The sequence below is a fragment of the Pelophylax lessonae genome, assembly GCF_965119305.1.
Source record: "Pelophylax lessonae genome assembly, chromosome: 7".
Classification (NCBI taxonomy): Eukaryota; Metazoa; Chordata; class Amphibia; order Anura; family Ranidae; genus Pelophylax; species Pelophylax lessonae.
Genome location: NC_138774.1, coordinates 163,658,978 through 163,680,002, shown reverse-complemented (window position 1 = coordinate 163,680,002; position 21,025 = coordinate 163,658,978). Strand labels below are relative to the sequence as shown.

At 43.8% G+C, this 21,025-nt stretch overlaps 1 protein-coding gene across 2 annotated transcripts in view; it reads left to right on the top strand.

Annotated features, from left to right (window-relative positions):
- The first annotated feature begins 4,277 nt into the window (after nucleotides 1–4,277).
- The window catches only part of STAG2 (STAG2 cohesin complex component), a 232,976-nt gene continuing 216,228 nt past the window's right edge, over nucleotides 4,278–21,025 (top strand). The window contains exon 1 of one of the 2 annotated variants that reach the window (XM_082262770.1): nucleotides 4,278–4,507. The gene's annotated coding sequence lies outside the window, so the exon portion shown is untranslated. The other variant, XM_082262771.1, reaches the window with a different exon arrangement.

Below are 21,025 nucleotides of genomic sequence, written 5' to 3'. Positions count from 1 at the left end.
TTTCGTCTGACGACCGATCGGCCGATTTTCGGCTTGTTAGTATGATGCTTCCAACAACCGACTCCGACTTTTCGGCCGAAAAAATCCTGGTATGCAGGCTATAAAATTTTTGTCGACCGTCAATACAACGTCCGATTTTCCTTCAGTCAGTACAGATTTTTAGACTGGAGCAGACATGCATGGCATCCAATCAGCTTCTAGCTTTCATTTTCATAGCTCAACTGAACAAGCTGACAATAGAAGCTGATTGGTTAATATAAACATCTATACCCAAGAAAAAAAAACATCTATACCAGATTTGTGTGCTCCAGTTCCTTATCAATGTTCACATTGGGGTTGACTTAAGGCCCGAACACACGTAGCGATTGTCGGTCGTAAATATTCGGCCACCGACCGATCGGCCGATTGTCGGCTTGTTAGTATGATGCTTCCGACAACCGACTGCGACTTTTCGGCCGAACAAAATCCGGTGTGCAGGCATTAAAATTTTTGTTGGCCAACACCAGAACGGCCGATTGTTCGCCAGTCAGTACAGAATTCGGCCGACAAACAGCAGATGAGCAAGACTGGGCATGCTCAGAGAAGAAAAAACACACGGAAAGTTAACCATCACATGACATCACTTCTGCAGTCGGCTGTTGTTGGCCGACAAAATTCATGTGCAGTCTTTAGCACTTTTCAACCGACAGGACAGCCCTCGACAAAAGACGGCCGATCATTCGGCCGACATTCGGTAGGTGTGTACGGGGCTTTACTAAAACTGGAGTGTGCAAAACCAGGTGCAGCTGTGCATGGTAGCCAATCAGCTTCTAAATTCAGCTTGTTCAAATAAGCTTTGACAAAGCCTGGAAGTTGATTGGTTTCTATGCAGAGCTGCACTCTTCACCAGCCCAATAAGTGTATTTCATACAAGAAGCAGGAAGAACCTTCCTCCTGAAATTTCTTTACAGAAATTAGTATAAGACATGCAATCCCCCCCATGCATGAAATACAAAACGGCTTGAATAATGCATTTATGGAAGTCTGAATAATACCAGATCTTTATGCATAAGTATGATAGTTATTGCGCTTTGTTATTTGCGAATGCTAGATACCTTAAATAAAGAATTTGCAAAACGGCTTAAAATAAAATAAAGTATATTTGGGCTATAAAGTGACTGTCTCCTGCAAAAAAAAAAAAAAAACTCAGTGAAAAAGAAAACTGAGGGCACGCTTTCTTCATTGCAGTATTATGTTGCATGTTAATTTGCATTGTGTTAGGGCAGCCCATAGAGATGAGTGGGCAGCCAATACACCCCAACATCCTGAAAATCAGACATGATTCTTTTTTCTAACCCAATGCACTACCATACGTTGCCTTGCACTACAGCGTGCTACAACATAGGTCTTTGCCTTAGTACTTTGGAGTTCCATTCCAAATGAATGACAATGCATGTTATTCATGATGTGTTAGTGTACATGGGGCCTTAATTCTTATTTCTCCAGAAAGCAGTGAATTCTAACTGCACTGAAGAATATCCAGGAGTGCTGGAAGCCTGTAGGATTGATTTACTAAAACTGGAGAGTGCAAAATCTGGTGCAGCTGTACATGTTAGCCAATCAGCTTCTAACTTCTGTTTGTTTAGGCTTTACCAATAAAACCTGGAAGTGGATTTATTTCTATGCAGGGCTGCACCAGATTTTGCACTCTAGCTTCAGTAAATCAACCCCTATGTCTCCTGCTGACACTATGGTTCCATTGTCCTGCCCTAACTTTGTTACAGGCCACACTCATAGCATAGAGGCTGGTGGGGAGAAACCACGGTACACAGCTGGGGGTCAGGCAGATGACATACCCAGAGAAGTCAGATACTGAAGATTCTTTTAATGACAGTGAAGTTGTGACTTGCTGGGGACCTAAGGCTCCATTCACACTTGTACAACTCCAAAGTTGCGCTGACTTTGGAGTACACTTTATGTGCAGCTTTGGATGGGTGTGACTTTGATGTGACTTGTCCATCTGCAAAGTCGGCCCTACTGTTGCATGTAAAACATTCAGGTATGACTTTAATGTAGCTTTTGATGGTTAACATTGAAGTCTATGGCCCTCAAGTTGTATGAAATTTGGACCAAAGTAGTCCATGAACTACTTTGAAATCACTGCAACCTTAGGTGGCATATATGAATGATTATCATCGGAAAACATGAGGTATGACTTGTCATGCGAGTTTGATGTCCAAAGTTGAATGACAAGTCACACAAGTGTGAATGAGGTGCAAGTAATGTGTTCTATTTTTAAGTTTTTTTTTTTTAAGCGGCACAGTCATTTTAAAGAGGAAGTAAACCCTCCTCTGCAACTTTTACCTATAGGTAAGCCTATGATAAGGCTTACCTATAGGTACTGTAAATATCTCTTAAACATATACCGTTTAGGAGATATTTACCTTACATGCCGCCAGTGACGTCACTGGCGCATGCGCTCTGAAGGAACGGCCCCTGGTGCCGTTCCTTCAGAGCCCCGTGACGGTCGGCTCCTGCGGGAGTGACATCACCGCGGCTCCGGCCAATCAGATGGCCGGATGCTGCGATCCCGGAAGACGGGCGACTGGACATGTCGCCCGTCATACAGGTAAGCGGGCGGCACGGCGGGGGCTCATTCTAAGGTAAGTATTTCATAATGAGCTAGTATGCACCGCATACTAGCTCATTATGTGTTTCTCTTTCAAGTTGCAAAAAAAAAAAAAAATGTATGGGTTTACAACCTCTTTAACCCCTTGAAACTGGCCACTGCTGGCCCTTTAAGTGGTTTGCAATGCTGAGAGGCGGGGCTTAAGGCTATGTGACCGCTGTGATTGGCTGTCACATGACTGGAAACTTTCCAGAAGCTGAGCTGGGAGCTCTTGGCACAGCACTGGTAACACTATAGCATGCAAATATGTGGCTACTTGGTGCATGAGAGGCCGCATATTTGTGTGCGCTCAGCGCCAACTGGTTAAAGAACCCCCTTGTTTTGTGATCACAAAGGTCTCATTTACACTTGAGTTTAGGAGGGCTAGTGAAAAAAGGCAACTGAACCACACTTTTACCAGCCCACCCCTTCAAGTCCCCAAGTTGCAAAGGGAACAGTATGGGGGTACACACATGTGGAGGTGCTTTGCATTGCAACATGCCTAAATTCATCCCCCTTGTGTTGGGTGGCCAGTACTGCCTGCTGAATGTATCCCATGCGAGTAAATGGGTGTGCGATGCAACCACATGCAATGTACGCGCTTGTGGTGCAGGCTTTTAAGGGTAAAAACAGATGGTGAGGAGGAAACAATACTCTCTGAAAAGTGATCTACCACCGATCGTGCTTCAGAAGGCTACGGCAAGTGTAAGCGAGCCCTAACAAGCAAGTGTTCCATAAGAGAAGAGCGGGGGTTGTTCACCAAAACTTCAAGTAGGTTTTATTTGAAATGGTTTAGGAAAAGGAAAGAAGACATTTTATTGGTGAGTTGAGTTTTCAGAAGGTGGGGGTAGAGGAATAGTTTGAGCTGAGGGTCCCTGGAAGATGGCAGATAGGGGGTGACATACACATAGAATACAATGAGATCAGGGCGAACCCTGACACATGTATGGCTGGAATGTAAACACACAAAGCTCCCAGTAGTTGCAGGATTACAGGTTGCTTAGAAATGTATGAAACTTTTCCTGTGTGATCATCAGATGACAATAACACATGGGCAGGGCTGACACCTGTTAGTGACAGCAGATAAGAAGATGTCCATATTATGGAGATCGCCCAGAAGCCAGCATTGTATGTGATCTAAAGATGGACACGTGGTACAATCAGCATGGCCAATCTGTGTCCAATGTCCTGTACCAACAATCATGGAGTAGAAGGGCCTACCCTCAGCACTGCAGGCCATGTATGGTCAGGCAGGCCCTCCTACTACACACCTATTGGTAATTCCCATAGTAGTAAGATGACTGGCCAGCTTTATACCATTCACATAACATCCCTTCATTGTTGATATCTTGTCCTTTGCACAGATATACAAAGTATTACATTTCATGCATTGACTATAATCTATACACCGCTGTGAGCACAGCTCCGCTAGATGTTTGTTTGAAAAACACGGAAAGGTGACTCCACAGAACAAAAGTCATTGGCTGACAGAGAAGGGGTTAGTTACAGGAGGTGTGAGTGTCCGGCCCTGGCAGCGCCGGGGTTAAATAACCAAAACAAGGACTCTGCCCATTAGGTGGCGCTGCACCCCAGCGAGAGCCGGACACCGCCTTGTGGCCGCCAGGTGGCGCCTGCGCGCCTCATTCGACTTCGAGCTGCCGAGGAGCGAACAACTCAAGCCGACCCCGAGCCGCCGCCGCCAAAGCGCTTGGTATTTGTCATCCCGGGCCCGGAGAAGGATTAGGCCTTGTCACCGGCTGACTGTTCGCTGTGGGACCGCCGCCTGTGTCCGTTGTCGGGATTAGTAGCAGCCGGCGGGACGAGGCCCTCCCCCGGGAGGCGCGCTGTGCTGGAGCTGAGGTAAGTTGTAAAATGGCGGACACGTTGGTGGAAGTTTCCTCGGTGCGGCCTTGTTGTGTTGTGAGCGGAGTTGAGCGGGCGGGGGTGGGGGAGGTTTTCCCCGCTCAGGTTTCTGAGGTAGGTCGGTGTCCGGGGCCTGGCTGAGGGAAGCGGCGGTGGCCGGGAGGGAGGCGGGGAAGAGATAGGGGGGAGGAGGGAGGGAGGACGCGGCCTTTTCTTCTTCCTGCTTTTCCCGGGTGCCCCCATTATTGTCTCCCCCCCCCCCTCACAGTGTACTGTCCCCGGCTCCGCCAGGCCTGTGTCTACCGGGCCGGCAAACTAAGTCCGCGGTAACCCATAGCAACCAGCAGAGGTCACGTGTGTGCGGCCATGGTTTGGGGTCAGCCTGGGAGGATGGGGCCCCTTGTTTTGGCGCCAGTGTGTGCGAGTAACCTGGGCTGAACCTCGCCGCCACCGATTGCTACATGTAGTCACCGACTCCTAAATAAGTCATGCCCCCCCCCCCCATCGTCTTCTCTTCAGAGGTCAGAGATCCCCCCCCTTCTCTCCCTGTGATTAGTGCAGCCACATGGGGGTCCAAATAAAAGGTGTGCGATCTTTGGACCGGGATCTACCTGAGTTTTCATAATTATTTGTGATCCAGTCTTTGGTGGAGTTAAGGGGGGGGGGGGAGGGGATGTTGCAGGGACCCAAAATAAGCACTTGTCTGCTTGTAAGATGTCCTGAAAAGGTGAGGGATACACGGTCAGCAGGCAGATGACAAGCTCTGTAAATAAAGGGAAGCTGAAGTTTTCTAGGTGGTGTGATCCAGGATGTGCTGATTTGGGTGGGATTATTTGATGTTCCAATCACAAGGCTGGCAGCGGGAGTTAAATGATCAGTTTGATTCATGCCAGGTCCTCTCATATCACACACATATGTGGCTAAACAGATGTACACGTTTGTCAGCGCTGGTAATGAAAAGTAACATATGCTTGGCGGTGTGTGGGAAACCAATCTGATTTTATCACACACCTTTTAGAAAAATGTCTTTTACCTTATTAAAAAGACAATTTATTCTGCTGACTTGGCATAGAATCATGTGTTCATAAAGTTGGATCTCTATGTATGAATCATGTGTTCCATAAAGTTAGCTCTCCTTGTATTTTCTCTGATCCGAACAGCAGCAGATGTTGGTAAACACTCTGCCATATATTTCACGTGTGTTTGTTTAATTCTGCTTTTTTGTATCAGTATAGTGTTTTGATATGTATAGTTGATTGGATTTTCTACATTCTCAGCTGCCCTCTTTCTGGTGTCATGAGATCCATACCCTGTGGTAACTCCCTCCTTAATATGCCACTCCTCTATGTTTACGGTCTATAGTAGGTTACCTCCCAATCCCACCCTTTTGTTATGGGATTAATCTTAAACCTAGTAAACTAAGGTTACTCCACTACAAAAACATTTCACTTTTAAATATATATATTCTTATTTTAGTGTTTCAAAAATGTTGCATGCAGTTTTGGTTTATTTCCTCATCTAATGCATATTATCTCTTAGGCTTGTGGGGTTTTCTGGAATCACCCTGCTGAAATGATTGGTCCTAACAGGCAACTGCTATTGAGAATGAAAAGAATCCTTAGTACTATAATTATATTGCTCTCGTATTAAGAGCTAACCTAGGATGAAAGAAAGCTAGTATTGCCTCACATTTAGGCTATGTTGTCTTCCTTGTAAAAGAACAATGTTGTCAGAGGGAGGGGAAGATCAGGTAGCCTAACTGCGTCATAGCATGGTGGGGCCTTCAAGGCTTGTATGCTGCCACCCTCCCGTTCTGTTGCTTCTCATTTGTTGGTGGTATAGGGTGGGTGTGGTAACAAGTTGTCTCTCGCTCTCTGAATACAACGCTCTGCTGCTTCCAGTTTGTGACTTGCTTTGGTTTGCTGTAGCATAGCATGTTTGCTTGCTGAGTTAACACATTTAACCTGTTGTGCTGCATTCTATACATAGCCAGTAGAACATGACTAAGGGGAATATTGCAGCTGTACTGTGCTTTTATTGAGTAATTATTTGGTAGAGAACATTTGCTAAAGTTTTTATGTTTTTGTTTTTCCACTTTACTGATTTTCTGTGCTCACAGTTCATTTAAACTTGTACACAAAATAATGTCTAGATGTCTTGCTTATCATTTTACATAAAAATATATTTTGTTTGCTTACTTTTTTGTGGGTTTTGTTTTATGCAACGTGTAAAATTTTTAATGTGTCTGATAATATGCATGAGACGTTGTGTCTTACACCCTAGGTGTCCCTGTATAGGTTAGCTGGATTACTCTTAGTGTTACTAAACCTAGGACCCTACATTCACAATATCTGGTCTGCCACTGTACACAGAAATGCCATTATTTTAGTATGCAAGCTGCTAATTACGGTTTCTCAGCAGTTAGAGCAGTCTTGTGACTTTTATCAGTCCAGCCAAGCACTGGTTAAAGCTTGTAGGAGGAGTTTTCTGACTAACTGTTCTGTTGAGGTTGCAAGAGCCCTGACCTTCTGTCTGGACAGTGCTGATTTACCCTGTGCTGATCACATGCACTCTACCAAGGAAAAAAAAAAACAAAACTTTATGTACCAAATTGAGCATGTGCAGCCCAACTCCATAGACTGTTATGAAATTATTAGGAGTTGGGGGGATCAGAGAAGCCATGATCTAATAGTCTTAATTTCACAATGCAGTGGATTAACCCCTTAGGTTCCACAGTGAGTATAACAAGCCTGCTTTACTGCATAGACAGACTAATTTTACTGTTGTGGGTTTAGTACCGCTTTAAATGCAAGGCTGTTTCCTTGCTATGTGTGGTTCATTAGAAAATATACATAATTTCACCCATTGCTGTGTTGAAGAGGGTGGTGGTTGTTGTTTTTTTTTTATTTTTTTTTGCATACTTCTGCTAAATATTTGCCACATGTAAATTGCTTTAGTGCCAGTTCACACTTGTGCGATACGGGAACGCTGCGAATATGCAGCGTGTTCCCGCATCGCATCCGCACATCTGGAAGTTCACACTGCCATATACGATACGCAGCGGGTGTCAATTAAAAGTTAACGACACCCCCAGTTGCGATTGCATATCGCGGTGCGATCTGAAAATTCGCACAGAATCGGATCACATTAGTGTGAACCACTGTGCGATCCGATTCTGATGCGGCTCAAAAAAAGCCTCATGTGCGAGTTTGCTACGGATGCTCTGTAAATTCAGCCATACAAAGTGTATGGCTGAACTCGCATCCGCACATGAGATCGCATGTCATTTAGGAGCAGTGCGCTCCAAATTACATGCGATCTCGCAAACCGCACAAGGGTAAACCAGTGCCTTCCGTCGGATAGTGCATCCGACAGACTGTGCATGCGCGGTAAATGACGTCACTCCAGCTGACTGCTCCGCTCAGCTGGGGTTGACGTCATTAGCTGGGGTTGATGCATGCGCAGTCCGTCGGATGCACTATTCGACGGAAGGCTGCGGGAAGAATCATCGCGATCTGCGTATGCGCGGATTTAACCACTTGCCGACCAGTCACGTTTACTGTACTGCGGCAAAGTGGCTTGTTATCGTCTGGTGACGTAGACCTACGTCACCAGACATTCCCCTCTCTCGCCGCCGGAGGCTCGCTCACGCTGTATTCAGTTACAGCTGGAGTCGGGCCAGGGGAGGATAGGCGGTGATCACTGCTGCTCTTTCCCGATCGGGGGAATTTCATATAAAAAATGTGTAAAATATTGTTGTTTTTTTCAAAATTGTCGCTGTTTTTTTGTTTATAGAGCAAAAAGTAAAAATTGCACAGGTGATCAAATAACACCAAAAGAAAGCTCTATTTGTGGGGAAAAAAAGGACATCAATTTAATTTGGGTACAGTGTTGCATGACCGCGCAATTGTCCGTTTAAAATAATGCAGTGCCGAATCGCATGGTCAGGAATGGGATAAAACCTTCCGGTCATAAAGCGGTTAAAAATACGCTCATTGAGAATTTTTTTGTCAAAGACATGCAGCTAAATCCATTTTGGCCTAAATATATGACAAAAATTGAATATATTGGATATTTAACTGTCAAAGTAGAAAAATATTGTTGTTTTTCAAAATTGTCGCTTTTTTTTAATTAATATTGCAAAAAATGAAAATCGCACAGGTGATCAAATATCATCAAAAGAAAGCTCTGTTTGGGGAAAAAAAGGACGTGTCGTTTGGGTACGGTGTTGCATGACCGTGCAATTGTCAGTTAAAGTCGCACCGTGCCGAATCGTAAAAAAGTGGCCTGGACGTAAGACCGCAAAATCCTCCGGTGGTAAAGTGGTTAACATTGAAGTCTATGGGGAAACTTGGTCCACTTTGGCACGTCGCTGCTCCGAGCCCAAAGGTCCTCGAGACCCCAAATTTTTTCCAGATGTACCTGAGGGTCTTGGCTACCTAGGAAATTTTTCGTAGCAGACACGACCTATGGTTTGCCCGGAACAGCACCCCAAATGGACCGCACCCTAACCGCGAGGTGACCGGGATTATCATTGAAGTCTATGGGGGGGCGGTTATCGGGGTTGATATTCCAAGCCCTTGCATCCCCAGGACCCCAAAATTTTATCAGCCGTAGGGAAGGGGCTTGGCTACCCTCTATAACATTTTGGGGTCTCCAGCACCTATGGTTCGCCCGTGACAGACGCTCAAATTTTTTATGTTGAGGTCTATGGGGAAACTTGGTCCACTTTGACATGTCGCTGCTCCGAGCCCAAAGGTCCCTGAGACCCCAAATTTTTTCCAGATGTACCTGAGGGTCTTGGCTATCAACCATATTTTTTTTCGTATCAGACGCGACTTATGGCATGCCCGGGACAGCACCCCAAAAGGGACCGTACCCTAACCGGGAGCTCACCACGAGGTGACCGAGTTTAACATTGAAGTCTATGGCGGGGGAGGCCCGATTCTCGGGGTCACTACTCCGAGCCCTTGCATCCCTGAGGCTACCCAGGATACAATTTCTGGGTCTCCAGCACCTATGGTTCGCCCCGGGACAGCTCCACAAAGTGACCGTCGGATAGTGCATCCGACAAACTGCGCATGTCAGTGTCGTCACCGCCAGCACAGCTGATCTGAGCAGTCAGCTGCAGTGACGTCAGTCCATCAGATGCACTATCCAACGGGAGACATTATCCGACACGACACCGGCACTTAATCAGTGTGTGTTTGTATTAATGGTTTTGTTTACATCTGCACAGACCCAAGAATCACAACTTCACCCCAGAATAACAAATTTTTCCAATTTAAGTTTCACAAGTTTTTCTAATTTATGTGAAAACTTTGTATAAATAGAACTCTTACAGGTGATTTGATTTTTTTGTTCCCCATGATCTTCCAGAAGAAACCATTCCAATGCAGTGGTTTACTGCCTCTGATCTCTTGTAAACGATATGTATATTGTTTGAATAGGTTAGGTGATGGTCAAATGGTAGAGCAATTTTTAAACTTGTAACAGCACAGTGCTTCTTTGGTTATCGATTGATTTCACATTTGAGACAAAGTAAAACTGATGAAGTGTGTGGATGCACTTTCCCTTTAATCATAGCTAACAAACTCCACCCCCTTTCCTTCTCGGATTTTACAACCACCCTGTCTCATTTTTGCCACTTGATTAGTAGTGTAACCTGACAGTGGGCAGGTATCCCCACTGTCAGTATACAGTAGCTCAGCGGGTAACATTCCCCCATCCACATTGAGCCTAGTTGATGGTTTAATGGACAAAAAAACGGACTTCTGCATAGTGTGTGTGTGTGTGTGTGTGTGTGTGTGTGTGTGTGTGTGTGTGTGTGTGTGTGTGTGTGTGTGTGTGTGTGTGTGTGTGTGTGTGTGTGTATATATATATATGTATATATATATATATACATATTCTCTAAAGGAGTCAATTTTTCTTTTTGTCCATTAAACGATCAACTAGGCTCAATGTGGATGGGGGAATGTTCCCCGCTGAGCTACTGTATACTGAAAGGATACCCTAAAAATAATAAAAAAAAAAAAAAAAAATGTTTTTTCATTAAACCAAAGCGCTCACTCCGCAGGGTGAAGAAAAGGACAGGAAGCAGGCCTTTCTTTGCTGTTATCACCCTGCGGGGTGCTCTGTAGTTCAGAGGATAGCTGGGAAGGTTGATAATATGGTTTGAGATTTCAGTTTAGTGTAAAAGAAATTTCAGCAAGGATTGGTAGGATCAACAGGTATTTTCAGAAAATGTCAGACTGAAAAAATTATGGCTGGCACTACGTCAAAGGCTAAGTTCAGACCTCTGCAGGTGTGATGGTGCACATGTGTTTTGCGTATTGTGTGGAGAGCAGCCCATTCATTTCAGTTGGCACAAAAGTGCATGACCATGGGTTTTATTTTTCAATTATTATTTTAAGGCGTGCTGTACTTAAATGTTTGGCATTTTTGGTATTTGTTTTGGCTCACGTGAAAGTGAGGCGTGTGGCACTTTGCGTTGGAGGAAGGCTTATGATTTTGTGCTTCTTACTACAATTCACATATATGGACCTAATCTAAAGACTGGTTAGTTGCAGTATATTAAATTGTTTGGTATTGATTTAGGTGCACTTTAATATTGACATTTTTACACCCTGTTCTAGCTCAGTTTATTTCACTTTTTTTTTTGTAGCAATGTTTAAAATGCTTGTTAAATTTTCACTCTCTAGGTTCTTGCTAGGTGGCTTTCATTTATTGTCCAAGTGATGAGAAAATGCCAAATATTTTGGTTGCCACTGAACGCTTGCTTTCACCAAATGTTTGTATTAATATTATTTGTACACTTGATGTCTGGATGAATGTTGTTTGGGGGGGGGGGGGAATGTTTCTTTTAACATTCAATTTTGGAGTGACTGCAATTTAGCAAATGAAAATCCTATTCACGACTACAAATTTGTAAATCGTTCAAAAAATAATTTCCATCTTCTTTAAATTTTCTTGTCTCTGTGGTCAAACATGAACATCACTATGACCCTACTAATCAGAAAATTGAATGAATGTTGTTAAAACAAAAACTTTACTAGTGTACAGTAAAGGAAAATACATTGGTGAGAAACCTGTTCAGTGACAAGGGAACTTCAAGCACACTTTGTAGATTTCCTCTCACTTCTTGCTGCTTCTCTGGGATGGGAAGGAAGTTTAGTGAAATCTTCTTTTCAATAGGGGACACAGCAACAAATAAGCAGATTAGCCTTCCCTAATGTATCCAAAACAAAAAAGGCTATATACAAGGGTAGAACTATGCTTTTTCTTTACACGATTGGCATTGGTGACACATTTTGTGGTAGATTATAGGAGGTCATAAACAAGTTGTGGTTTAGCTTTTTGAAAGTTAGTGATTGTCATGTGCCTGCTCTGTGCTATGGTTTTACAATGCAGGCCTGAGCCTCTTTTGGTGTTAGCTGCTGACCCTTCTGCATCTATGCATCAGTCCCCCTGTCAGAACACAATAGCTCTGGGGGAGATTGCTGCGCTAACACATTTATTTATTTTTTAAGGTATACATCGGGTATGTAACTGGTGCCCCAGATTTCATGTGCTGTGTATAAAGCTCAGGAGGAGCCTTTGGCACCAAACCTCAGACAGAAAAGGTGGCGGCATCAGTCATCTCCTTACCCTCCAAATGGTATGAATCAGGTATTTGCACTCCCCTTCCCCCATTAGATCTTACCTGGTAGATGGCACCCTTTCCTTGACTTCAGCTGTTGCATTGATCTCCTAGTTATCTGCAGATATCAGAGCTCAGATACTTCTGTCCCCTCTGCAGCAGAGGAGGTATGGTGGCTGTGGCAATGAGCTCACCCCCCCCCCCCCCACCTTGGTCCCCCTGGCTCCAGATGGCATGGATGGCAGCTCCGTCTCCAGTGCCTGCTCTCCTTCCCGCTGCCACCTTCTGTGGCCATCCCCGCCACGTTAGTGGAGCAGGTTGCTTATTGCTGTTAAAACCAGATATTTTAACCTGCAAAAACGAATTTCAGGGACGTGGCACTCTGTGCCCACCTTCCCCCACTAATTTAACACCACTAGAGGATGATCAAACGAAACGGAATCAGTATACAGAGAGATATTGAGGGAACACTCTAACCACCATAACCACTAAAGTGATTTAAAGTGGTCATGGTGGTAGGAGTCAAACACTGCACATGCTGGGATACTTACAATTATGCTTTACTGCAGGTGGATACTGCTCGGGAGTTCTGCTGACGAGAAATGCTGGCTCGTCTGAGACACATGATCAATACATGATCAACGGAGTGTGAAGAGCAGCGCCGATGCTTCCTGTATCTCTCCTCTCACAGGCGGAGTGCATTTGCTATCACTCCGCCTGTGACAGGATGGAGCCGAAACTATACAGCAGGGGTCTTGAAACGATGGCCCTCCAGTTGTTCAGGAACTACAATTCCCATCATGCCTAGTCATATCTGTGAATGTCAGAGTATTACAATGCCTCATGGGATGTGTAGTTCCGCAACAGCTGGAGGGCCGTAGTTTGAGAATCCCTGCTATACAGGAAGCATCGGCTCCGTTTTGAGAGCTTACAGCCGGGATGTCAGGGAGCCGCAGCTCAAATGCACCTCGCGGGAGTCTTTGGATGTCTGGAAAACACTGAGTTTGGAGCCTTAATGTCCCTGAGCCGGGCCGCTGCCTCCCTTAGCCTGCTCCAGCAATACCCCAGAAAGGATGACGGGCCACCAGGAATCCTCTAGCTTTACCGCATTCTGCAGGCCACTCGTTTCTCCCACTGTCAGCAGGTGCCATGCCGCTCTCTTCCTGCTCAATCTGGGTCGTCTTCATCCCCACTGCTAATCGTGATCCCCATGATGTCCGCCCTGCAATTGCAGTTGAAGCACTTGTCACTGACAAAAGCTCAGGCGCCCTGTTGTATAATTTCGTTAATATGTAAAATAAAAAAAAGTGATTTATTCCTAAATATCTCTATGCAGTGGTAAATATAAATGCCCAACTATATGGTTAGGGAGCAAAATCTCAAATCTACTCTGAGAATAAGAGACAGATGAGATATACTATTAGAGGTTGAATCTGCTAAGTATCAGACTCGGAGATCACATTTTTTATTTAAAGGAAAAAAAAAAAAAATGTCAAGTCTGTTTTGCTGGTTTCAGACAGAACTGTAATATATTATGTATAACAGACTCCCTTGTCATAGGCAGGTGGCTTGATAAAAGCTACCTGCACCTGCTGTCACTTATGCTGGACCTACAAAAACAATGTCTTCCTTCACAAAAATTAAATTAATAATTTTAAGAAAGTTTTTTTGTTTTGATTTACTAATCTTTAGTGGGGTCAAATCAACATTCATTTTCTACCACAGTGACGGGAAAATTTGAAGGAGCAGAATAGAAATTTCTTGGTCAAAGCAATTTTCTGTGTGTGTGTGTGTGTGTGTGTGTGTGTGTGTGTGTGTGTGTGTGTGTGTGTGTGTGTGTGTGTGTGTGTGTGTGTGTGTGTGTGTGTGTGTGTGTGTGTGTGTGTGTGTGTGTGTGTGTGTGTGTGTGTGTGTTGTGTGTGTGTGGTGTGTGTGTGTGTGTGTGTGTGTGTGTGTGTGTGGTTTTTGGGAGAAATAACATTCATATTTTTTTTTTTTTTTTTTTCAAATCTTTATTAGATTTTTTTCAAGTATAACAACAATCACATTACAGGAATTGTAATTTAAACACTCAGTAGAGATAAACATGAAAATATAACAATACTGAAGTTTGTCTAGTATTCAACAGGTGGTGGTTAGATGGTCTAAGAGCCGGATCACACTATTACGACTTGCCAGGCGACTTTGTCAGCCTGGCAAGTCGCGCACCGTCGGGTCCATTGAGTAGTAGATGACCTGTTCTAATAGGAGCGACACAAGTCGCTCCGACTTAGAAAAAGGGTCCTGTACTACTTCGGGGCGACCTGGAGGCGACTTGCATTGATTTCAATTATATGAAGTCCGTTCAAGTCGCGGTGCACGCGACTTCACAGGTCGCCCCCGAAGTCGGAGCGACCTAATGTGAACGGGGTCCTAATGTAACAATACAAAGTAGCAGATATAAACTCCGCATAGAACTGTAAAAACCCTCAATCACGATTATGCTGTGTTATAAGCAGCCAAAATAAACAAGGGGAGCAAAAATAGGGGGGGGGAGAATAGTTAGTCTAATGGCTGGAAAATGGCCCAGTGAACCTAAAAGGGGGGGGGGGGGGGTGGTAGGTGGGATATCCAGGTAGAGTGAAATGGATGTTTGTATTTTCCCCTCTCACTGAGGGGGTGAGGCATTTGGCAATGAAGGAACGCCATCTAAGTTCAAGGCATTTTGGGGAACGCTCAGGTTGCAAAGAGATGTCCAGATTATATACAGGAGGTTTTTCACGTCATTCTTGAGTTCCAAGATAGTAGGGGTGGAAGTAACTATCCAGTGTTTTAGAATTTGTCTTCTGGCCAGAAGGAGACAGAGCAGTACCCCTTGATAGTCATGCTGAAGATTTAGGGAATGTACTCCATATAGGGGGGGGGTTGTTTCGAACAGCCAAATAGAAGAAGCATAGGATCCTTGGGGAGCATTTGATTTGTAACTCCACGTATGAACGATGGGACACAAGACCATTGATTTCTGGGCAATTCCAGAGGCAGTGAAAAAGAGTTGGCTTTGGGGTAGAACACCAGGGGCATTTCCCCCTTGATTGCGGGGAAGGGGAATTAGGCTCTATGAAGAATTTTTTAAATTGAGTTTCCCTCCATACTTCATTGGGAACCAGACCGAGGATGAAGAGTATCCTTCTAAAATGTTATAGAGGGTTTTGCCCCCTTGCGATCCTTTGTCCAGGCTTTCGCTGACGTTTCATGGAGTGGCTTGATGAAAAGAAGTTTAAGAGGTGTGTGTGTACATGTGTGTGTATATATATATATATATATATATATATATATATATATATATATATATATATATATATATATATATATATATATATATATATATATATATATATATATATATAATCTATCCTATAGAATTCTGTGATCTTCTCACACAGTGAGGTTTGAAATCTCTTGGATTTAATGGGGCAAAACTTGTTGACAGTCTGTGAGCTGGAGAACATGTAAGAAGTGGCTATTTGGTATACCAAGTTCATCTTCCAAGGAGTCAAATGTTTTCGAGGTTCCCGTGGTGATGTCAAACAGAGCAGCCACATTGATTATTCCCTGTGCTTCCCAGTGAAAGCCTCCTATTGCAGTCCTTGAGGAAACATCAGGTTCCCAATAATTAGGGATGCGCTGATCCGACTTTTTTGGTCCCGATGCCGATCTTTTGCTTTGTGAAATCGCCGATTCCCGAGTCCGATCCGGAAGTACTAGTTTTTGTGAGCTGATAACAAAATAATACTTCCGGATCGGTATCGGCAGATGCCTTATAACAATTTTTTTTTTCTTTGACAGCTGTTCTCTGCTCCCTCACAGCTATGTAAAGAGCAAAACCGGATCGGCCCGTGGATCTGTTAATTTTACAGATTTCCCCCGATCCAGCTATTATGGCCATATTGGCGCCGATATCCGATCCTAATATCGGATCGGTGCATCCCTACTAATAATTGGCGGGGACAGAGAGATAAGGGGGGAGAAGTCAAGTTTCCTCCTCATTTCCCTCCAGGCTACCACAGCGTCTTTTGATCAGTAAGTTCTGTTTGAGAGGAGGGGGAATGAACTTGTGGGTGCAATGGAGAAGCCCCGCTAGGTTATTTGGGTTCTCTTTTTTTTTTTTTTTTTTTTTTTTTTTTTCCGCCAGATAAAAGCCATTAAAGCTGAATTTATTCTTTTAATGTCTGTATGTTTTTTTAACGGAATAATTTGTAAAGGGTATAAAAGGCGGGCAAAGTTGACCATTTTAAAAAAAGAGAGCATCTCCCAAAGTGCTATAAAGGGAGCTCCATCCACATATCCAATTCTCCAACAATCTTGTCAATCAAGGGAGGAAAGTTGAGATGATAGAGGGAGGTTTCCCTACCGATCCTAATCACCAGATATGTGATATGTTTTTTGTTAAATACTAAAGGAGAGGATGCAGACCACACGAGTGATTTATTTAATGTAAGTATCTCGCTTTTGCTGTAATTCATTTTAAGGCCAGAGCACGTCTTGAAGGATTCAAAAATCTGAACTAACAAGTCTAGATCTGATGAGGGAGATGAGGAAAAAACAAGTATGTCGTCCGCAAAAAGGGCTATTCTTAGTTCCTCTTGACCTAATAGTGATTCCATGTTACCGGGCGTTTTTGATGAGGCATCAGGAGAGCTGTTCAATGGTTAGGTTAAAAAGTAATGAAGCCAAGTAGACAACCCTGTCTCGTGCCTTTTTTTTGTAGTTCAAATGAGTCTGAAGTTAATCCTGCCGCTATAATTCTCCCTGAGGGAGATGAATAAACACTATGAAATGACAGGAGGGGACCATTGAAGCCTAAGACAGAGAGCCACTGAAAGCTTACATTGTCAAAAGCCTTCTCTGCATCGAGGGCGATTATCCATATGTCCTCCGTTGGGTGAGTTTTTGCATGTTCTAACACAATCTTGATTTTTCTTTAGATTAGAAGAGGCCAATCTTCCTTTGGTGAAACCCGCTTGCGAAAAATGTAGCATGGAAGGCATAATGTCAGCCAGAAGTGAGGCTACTACTTTAGACAGTATCTTGGAGTCCACATTGAGCAATGATATTGGGTGGTATGAACCCAGATCCAAGGGGTACCTACCCTTTTTTGCTAGCAATTTTAAAATGAGCTTGGTGGCCCCGGAGGTGTGTGTGTGTGTGTGTGTGTGTGTGTGTGTGTGTGTGTGTGTGTGTGTGTGTGTGTGTGTGTGTGTGTGTGTGTGTGTGTGTGTGTGTGTGTGTGTGTGTGTGTGTGTGTGTGTGTGTGTGTGTGTGTGTGTGTGTGTGTGTGTGTGTGTGTGTGTGTGTGTGTGTGTGTGTGTGTGTGTATATACACAAAACGCAAACTGGAGCTAGCAGCAAGATACGTTTGTGTTTTTTTTTTTTTTTTTTTTTTATAGGAGGAAAGCTTTCCTTGCCTCCCAAAATAAATTTGGATTGTCCAAATGACTTGCATTGGTGTCAGAAAATTCAGACCAAGCCTTCCGAAGCATTGTTTTAAAGGGGTCATTGTGCATTAAAAAGGAAGGGAAACGCCATTGTGGAATGCAGATCTGGGAGCAAAATCTATAATTTTTAAGGATATGGTGCTGTGGTCTGAGATAACCATGTCATTAATAATAGTGTCCTTGATGTAAGGCATTAGGAAGCAGTAGTGAAAATGTAATCTAGCCTAGCAAAGGATTCATGTGGATGAGAGAAAAATGTAAAATCCCTCTCCATTGGATGAGCTACCCTCTATGGATCTATCAATTGTATAGCGGAGACCATCTAAAGTAAATGGCTTTCTCATTTGTTCGTGCTCAGAGTACGGTGCATGCCTTTGGTTAGCCTATCCTCCATTTTAGGTCCGCACCCACCAAGTGAGGAAGCTGCGGGTACTGCATTAGCCTACCTGCTAAGTCGTGGAAAGTCATGCCTGGGGAATTGGGTGCCTAAACACTGGATATAACAAGTTCCTTAGAATTTAATTTGATGCGGGTAGTGACTAACCTACTACTCTCACCATCTTTTTTTACAGAAACTAACTCCTAAGATAATTTTTTGTTGAGCAGAATGAGGACTCCTGCCTTTCTACCCTTGGCCACGGATCCCAAAACTCTGCCCACCCATAATTTTCTCATGCGGGAGAAATCGGCTCTTCTCCAGGAGACCCATCTTTCCGAAGATATGTCAGACTTGAGCCTTTTCAAAAGTCTTAGTATTTTCATGTGTTTTGGTTGGGGACCTAAGTCCCTTAACATTCCAAGAAATTATATTCATAACGTATTTTAAAACTGACCTTTCTGTGAACTAGTAACGATTAAATCCACCTGCGTGAAGGTAAACGGGTGAAGTCTCAAATAAATCTTGTACAGTTGTAGCCTCTTTGTTTCACTGGATCCCCACAACGAGGAAGGGGGAAAAAAAAGGAGGGTCGGGGGGGGGGCAAAGAGAAGGGAATAAAAGAGGAGGAGGTACCAATTACAGAAAAAAACAAAAGGGTTACAAGGTATATAAAACTAGAAACTTTTATGTACGAACCAACACAGTAATGACTTCGTTTTTTTTTCTGTATGTGCATCACCCACCGGCAAACCACAAGCCCGCACCTCGCTGGCCATCCTGGCTCCATAAAGACAGAAGAGCTGGCAGTTAGTGGGTGATTGGCTTATGATCCCTAAGGCAAGTCTGCCATCACGGAAAAGTATACCTGCAGAAATTGCATAACAGCATAAAGCAACGGAAGAAATAAACCCAGAGCCCCAGCTGTAGGGAGCCAGGGGAGACATTTAAACAGTAGTAACTTATCAAGAAGAAAAACTCAGCAGCACCTTTTGTGCTTTTGTAGAAAGGGTATCTGTGCAGCCCATTAGAAAACACTAGGTCAGCGCCCATTCGTGTGGGTCGGCGGTAGGTTAGACTTCATGTGCTTGGGAGGATCTTTCCTAGGACTCCTTTGGTCCCTAGGACAGTATTTGATCTTGTCAGGGCTGTTGTCTCCTAATGACATTTTAACAACAAAGGAATGAAGGTACGTTTCCGCCTTCGCTGGGGTGTGGAAGACAAGTTGTTCCCTATTTTGTGCCTGTAATCAGAGTATCGCCGGACACCCCAAAGCGAATGCCGTTATTAAAAAAGGTAAGCACATACAGGGTTGAAATTCCTTTTGTTTCTTCGACACATCTGCAGAGTAATCGGCAAATAACAAAAGTGTAAGGACCTTCCGGAATCCCTGAAGAATAGCCATACGGTCTGCATAATTGAGATTTTTAACTATGACCGGTTTCGGTTTCTTCTGGCTGTCAGAAACCGACCCTACACGACGCACCTTTTCCACTACGCATGTCTGGAGTAGGCCCAGTGCCTCGGGTATAACCGTGGAACAAATGTCTAGGAGAGACCCTGGCTTGAAAATTTCAGGAAGGCCAATTACCCTTAATTTGTTAAGCCTGCACTGCACGTCTGTTTTCCAGGTCCTCAATCTGATCATGTAGTAATTGTTGTGCTTGTCTGTACTGTTTTATCGCAGCATTAGTATGAACCTGCTCATTCTCGAAGGATGAAATTCTATGCTCCCCTTCAGTAATTATCTGGGCATGTACACCCAATTCTTTACGGATCTGCAGCCTGCTTGCTGCCACAGCTTTTTCCACTGTGAAGTTTATAGTAGGAGAAAGCAAGGCAGCAACTGCTCTGGCTATCTGCCCATGCATGTCTTCCTGAGATAAGCCCCCTTGCTCATCTTCCTCCATTATTGTCTTCCATGGCTGAAAGTGTGTTGCCTGGTGACTTGGAGTGTAATACTGGGTCCCGTGCAGGAGAGGGAGAATGAGTAGTGGTGGCCATCTTTGCACACGTGTGTGAGGGAGAGGAGTGGCGTGACCTGTAGGAAGAGCGAGAGCAGAGCGCAAGAAATTGGAGAGAATTTCCGGTGTGTGCTGAGCCAGGAAGCACTGCCCCGGGAGCTTGTAAAACGATTTGGAGTCCAGGTTAGTGCTGAGCTGCCAGTGCACGCGTCCACCTACATACGGCACCGGAAGTATTACATTCATTTTAAAACTGAATGTAAGTGAAATTTTCAAATTGCATTCTTTCATTCAGGGAGTGTACAAAGGTTTTTCGTATAGATATATTCTTGTACGAAAATTGATAAGTATATGGCAACCATAAGGCTCTCTTCTCAACTATGCAGTTTGCTTTTGATCCATTTCTGCAGTGTTTGCTGTGCGGCTTGCGTTTTGTGCAAGCGAATTTGCTGCGCTTTGCATTTTTTTTTTTTTTGCTAATTTGTTTGGCAGATTAAAAAATGCACTGCTTGATATTCTGCAGCTTCTCAATTGAAGTCTATTGAGCCAAAAAGGCAAAAAAAGCACCCTTTTGCTTTGAAAAAAAGTCCTTGATCCTTTCCAAATACGCAACGGCTGAAAAAAGCAGAGATGTGAACCATATAAAATAAAATGTAGCGTGTTTCTGCAAAAAGCATCAAAAAACGCATAGGTGTGAACCAAGCCTTAAAAGTTTAGTAGCAGCATCCTCCTTTTTTTTTTTTTTTTTTTTTTAAATTTCATTTATTTTTTTTATCACCTGTCATAATTTGGTTAAAAAAACCTGAAATTTACTCTTCATTGGGGCTGAAACAACTAATCGATTATGAAAATAGTTGCCAACTATTTTCTGAATCGATTAATCAGTCAGCCGATTAGTTGTCCTGCATACAGAATGCATTATTTGTTTACATATCAGAAAATACAGCGCAACGCACATACAGCTTAGTACACCCTCCGTACATTTCAGTGGATGGCAGAGAACTTTACCAATGTGACTGTGTGAGGAGCAGCGCCTCATGGGAAATGTAGTCCTGGGCAAGG